The sequence below is a fragment of the Crinia signifera genome, chromosome 7 (genome assembly GCF_055691185.1).
Source record: "Crinia signifera chromosome 7, ASM5569118v1, whole genome shotgun sequence".
NCBI lineage: Eukaryota > Metazoa > Chordata > Amphibia > Anura > Myobatrachidae > Crinia > Crinia signifera.
The window spans coordinates 37,709,553-37,715,496 of record NC_139223.1 but is presented as its reverse complement, the minus strand read 5'-3'; positions in this window follow the sequence as shown (position 1 = coordinate 37,715,496).

Here is a 5,944-nt window from a genome sequence, read left to right as displayed (position 1 = left end):
TTTTCTCTGGTTTCCTTTATAGGATCATTTTAACCCCTTCACGACATTTGACGTATATATACGTCATGGCCGGGAAGTACTTCCCGACACATGACGTATATATACGTCATGGCTTCAAACTGTCCCCGCGTCTATAGACGCGGGGACAGAGGGACGATGTCTGCTGTCCCTGACAGCAGACATGTCCCTGCATGCCCAGGGGGGGCTGCGATGCCGCCCCCCCGTCGGCGATCGCTGTGATTGGCTGTTCAGTGTGAACAGCCATTCACAACGTTTTCTGTGTCACCGGCGAATAACGTTCGCCGGTGACACGGGATCGGAGGTGATTGGTGCTGTAAAGTACAGCACCAATCACCGCGGGGTGTAAGGGTGACACTGGTGTCACCCCACCTCACCCCGCCCGCCCCCAAAGGCCGTGATTGGTCCGTCGGACCGACGGACCAATCACAGCCATGGAGGGGGGTTTAACCTAACGGTGACTGCACTGCAGACGCCATTCCGGTCTGGAATAGCGTGCAGTGCGGTCACCGTGCCCAGCTGCCGCCATATACTGACCAGAACCTTGCTCAATACTTACCTGATCACTGCTTGGGATCTTGCTTCATCTTGTGACATCCTGTGCTGTGTTGTGCTGTGTTGTGCTGCTGCAGTGTCATCGAGTTAGAGAGAGAGAGATAGAGAGAGAGAGATAGAGAGGCCTAGTGACAGAGAGTGCTATATTTTGTGCTGCTGCAGTGTAATAGATTTATAGATAGAGAGAGAGAGATAGAGAGAGAGAGATAGAGAGAGATAGAGAGATAGTGACAGATCGTGCTATATATTTTTTATATAACTGACTGCTGCCCCCCCTTTTGTGCTGATCAGTATAAATTAACTGATCAGCAACTTTTTGGGGGCGCAGGGTATTTTTTATATATATATATACCTGTCAGTGCTGCTGCTGCAGTGTCATAGAGTGATAGATAGTGAGAGATAGAGAGATAGAGAGAGATAGTGACAGAGAGTGATAGAGACTGCTATATTTTGTGTCTGCTGCCCCCCTTTTGTGCACCCCCAGCAACTTTTTGGGGGTGCAGGGGTTATTTTTCATATATATAACTGTCAGTGCTGCTGCTGCAGTGTCATAGAGTGATAGATAGTGAGAGATAGAGAGATAGAGAGAGATAGTGACAGAGAGTGATAGAGAGTGATAGAGAGTGCTAAATTTTGTGTCTGCTGCCCCCGCCTTTTGTGCTGATCACTATATCTGAGGTGATCAGCAACTTTTTAGGGGTGCAGAGGTTTTTTTTTTTTATATATACCTGCCAGTTGCACTGTCAGTTGCACCAAAGGTTGTGCACCTGCTGCCCCTCACTGGTAATCAGTGTCGCATCACTGATCACCTTTTTTTTTTTTTGTGTGTGCTGTGGGGTCTTTTTTTAATTTTTTTTTTACACACACTGTGATTTTGTGGGTGTCCTGTGGCCGCTGTGCGCTGATCAGTGACGTACATCACTGATCATCTTTTTCGGCACAGGGTTGATCTATTTTTTTTTTTTTGATCAAATTCCTGTTGCCTTTGAGCGCTGTTCAGTGACGGACGTTACTGACCAACATCTGTGCTCAATTTTTGGCGCAGGACCTTTTTTTTTAACCCCTTCAAATTTTTTTTTAACCCCTTCAATTTTTTTTTTTTTTTAACCCCTTCAATTTTTTTTTTAACCCCTTCAATTTTTTTTTTTTTTAACCCCTTCAATTTTTTTTTTTTTGTATAAAGTATTTTTTTTTCCTGCACTACATACACACTACACACTACATACCCCCCGGCTTGAAATAAAGTTTGAACCCCCCCCTACACTGTACACGTGTTGAAACATTTCACTACCAGTAACACAAAAATAAAAATGTCATCCCAAATGTCATCCCAAATGTCATCCCAGTCATCCAGAAGAATGTATTCAGTGGAGGAGGCATATGCCATGCTTGCCTCTGATTCTGACACAGCCAGTGAGGCAAGCGGGGAATTTGAAGGATTCGTCTTAAGCTCCTCTTCCTCCTCTGGTGATGAGGGACCCCCTCAAAGACGCCCCCGTAGAGCAGCTGAGACCCCCCCCCCCAATAATTGATCTCGTATGGACCCCACCACCAGACAATTTTGAGCCCCAGGTTCCTGAGTTTTTGGCCATGCCAGGAATCCAATTTGATTCCACAGGTCTCAGAGAAATTGACTTTTTCAAATTATTTTTCTCTGATGATTTTATAAATTTAATGGTGGACCAAACTAATTTATATGCCCAGCAGTTTATTGCTCAAAACCCCACGTCATCATTTGCTAGGTGGACCCCTGTAGATGCAGTAGAGATGATGACGTTTTGGGGTCTGGTGTTTCATATGGGCATAGTAAAAAAGCCACAAATTAGGCAATATTGGAGTACAGATGTTCTGTACAGCACCCCATTTTACCGTATGGCCATGACTCGGACTCGTTTTGAGGCAATCCATAAATTTATACATTACACCGATAATGCACAGTGCCCACCCAGAGATGATCCCACCTTTGACCGGCTATTCAAAGTCAGGCCGGTCATTGATCACTTCAGTGCCAAATTTGAAGAGCTATACATCCCTGATAAATGTATTAGTATCGACGAGTCCCTTATACATTTTAAAGGAAGGGTTAAATTCCGCCAGTACCTTCCCAATAAGAGGGCAAGGTATGGCATAAAAATGTATAAGCTGTGTGAAAGCACCACAGGGTACACCCACAAGTTTAGGGTATATGAAGGGAAGGATTCAAGAATTGAACCGCCAGAATGCCCCCCCTCCCTCGTAGGTGTTAGTGGCAAAATTGTCTGGGATTTAATGCACCCCTTCCTGGATAAGGGTTATCACCTCTATGTGGATAACTTTTACACCAGCATCCCCCTGTTTAAGGCCCTTGGTTCAAGAGGTACAGCAGCTTGCGGTACTGTGCGCAAGAACCAAAGAGGCCTCCCCAAAACGCACATTGCCCAAGTACTAAGAAGGGGTGAAAGCAGGGGAATATGCACCGAAAATATGTTGTTGGTCAAATATAAGGACAAGAGGGATGTCCTTATACTGACAACAATTCATGGAGACAGTACCACCTCCATCCCTGTACGAGGTACCAGTACCCACACCTCAAAACCAAATTGTGTCCTAGATTACAATAAGTACATGGGCGGAGTGGATCTTTCAGATCAGGTACTGAAGCCGTACAGTGCCCTGCGGAAAACAAAAATCTGGTACAAGAAGGTGGCCGTGTATATCATCCAGATGGCACTGTATAACGCTTACGTGCTATTCCGTTCTACCGGCCAGAGGGGGACATTTATGCACTTTCAAGAGGAAGTCATAAAGGGCCTAATATTTGGGAACCAGCAGGCAGAGGGCCCCAGTACTTCTAGTACTGGCCCCCGTATTGTACCAGGGCAGCATTTTCCCAACGAAATCCCCTCCACTGCAAGAAAGGGCAGGACACAAAAAAGGTGCAAAGTTTGCTATAAAAAGGGAATAAGAAAGGAAACTATTTTCCACTGTGAAACTTGCCCCGACAAACCCGGCCTATGTATAAAGGAGTGTTTCAAAATATACCACACATCTATGGATTATTAGGTTCATCATTTCACCGTGCATCGGGGGTCTTGCTAATGCCACAAAGCACCCACCATTCATTCCACCAAAATCTGTGCTGCCAAATCCAAAAATCACTCCTTCCCTTCTGAGTCCTGCCATGCGCCCAACTGGTATTTTTTGGTCACATGTGAGGCATTGCCGTACTCGGGAGAAATTGGGGCACAGATTTTGGGGTGCTTTGTCTCCTTCATTCCTTGTGAAAATGAAAAATTTTGAGCCAGAACTGCATTTTTGTGTAAAAAAATGTAATTTTTCATTTTCACTGCCCAGTTGTATCAAAATTGGTGAAACCCCTGGGGGTTTGAAATGTGCACTATACCCCTAGATGAATTCCCTGAGGGGTGTACTTTGCAAAATGGGGTGACTTGTGGGGGGGTTCCACTGTATTGGTGCTTTGGGAGTCTTGCTAATGCAACATGGCACCCACCATTCATTCCACCAAAATCTGTGCTGCCAAATCCAAAAATCACTCCTTCCCTTCTGAGTCCTGCCATGCGCCCAACTGGTATTTTTTGGTCACATGTGAGGCATTGCCGTACTCGGGAGAAATTGGGGCACAGATTTTGGGGTGCTTTGTCTCCTTCATTCCTTGTGAAAATGAAAAATTTTGAGCCAGAACTGCATTTTTGTGTAAAAAAAAGTAATTTTTCATTTTCACTGCCCAGTTGTATCAAAATTGGTGAAACCCCTGGGGGTTTGAAATGTGCACTATACCCCTAGATGAATTCCCTGAGGGGTGTACTTTGCAAAATGGGGTGACTTGTGGGGGGGTTCCACTGTATTGGTGCTTTGGGAGTCTTGCTAATGCAACATGGCACCCACCATTCATTCCACCAAAATCTGTGCTGCCAAATCCAAAAATCACTCCTTCCCTTCTGAGTCCTGCCATGTGCCCAACTGGTATTTTTTGGTCACATGTGAGGCATTGCCGTACTCGGGAGAAATTGGGGCACAGATTTTGGGGTGCTTTGTCTCCTTCATTCCTTGTGAAAATGAAAAATTTTGAGCCAGAACTGCATTTTTGTGTAAAAAAATGTAATTTTTCATTTTCACTGCCCAGTTGTATCAAAATTGGTGAAACCCCTGGGGGTTTGAAATGTGCACTATACCCCTAGATGAATTCCCTGAGGGGTGTACTTTGCAAAATGGGGTGACTTGTGGGGGGGTTCCACTGTATTGGTGCTTTGGGAGTCTTGCTAATGCAACATGGCACCCACCATTCATTCCACCAAAATCTGTGCTGCCAAATCCAAAAATCACTCCTTCCCTTCTGAGTCCTGCCATGCGCCCAACTGGTATTTTTTGGTCACATGTGAGGCATTGCCGTACTCGGGAGAAATTGGGGCACAGATTTTGGGGTGCTTTGTCTCCTTCATTCCTTGTGAAAATGAAAAATTTTGAGCCAGAACTGCATTTTTGTGTAAAAAAATGTAATTTTTCATTTTCACTGCCCAGTTGTATCAAAATTGGTGAAACCCCTGGGGGTTTGAAATGTACACTATACCCCTAGATGAATTCCCTGAGGGGTGTACTTTGCAAAATGGGGTGACTTGTGGGGGGTTCCACTGTATTGGTGCAACATAGCACCCACCATTCATTCCACCAAAATCTGTGCTGCAAAATCCAAAAATCACTCCTTCCCTTCTGAGTCCTGCCATGCACCCAACTGGTATTTTTTGGTCACATGTGAGGCATTGCCGTACTCGGGAGAAATTGGGGCACAGATTTTGGGGTGCTTTGTCTCCTTCATTCCTTGTGAAAATGAAAAATTTTGAGCCAGAACTGCATTTTTGTGTAAAAAAATGTAATTTTTCATTTTCACTGCCCAGTTGTATCAAAATTGGTGAAACCCCTGGGGGTTTGAAATGTACACTATACCCCTAGATGAATTCCCTGAGGGGTGTACTTTGCAAAATGGGGTGACTTGTGGGGGGTTCCACTGTATTGGTGCTTTGGGAGTCTTGCTAATGCAACATGGCACCCACCATTCATTCCACCAAAATCTGTGCTGCCAAATCCAAAAATCACTCCTTCCCTTCTGAGTCCTGCCATGCGCCCAACTGGTATTTTTTGGTCACATGTGAGGCATTGCCGTACTCGGGAGAAATTGGGGCACAGATTTTGGGGTGCTTTGTCTCCTTCATTCCTTGTGAAAATGAAAAATTTGGAGCCAGAACTGCATGTTTGTGTAAAAAAATGTAATTTTCCATTTTCACATCCCAGTTGTACCAAAATTGGTGAAACCCCTGGGGGTTTGAAATGTACACTATACCCCTAGATGAATTCCCTGAGGGGTGTACTTTGCAAA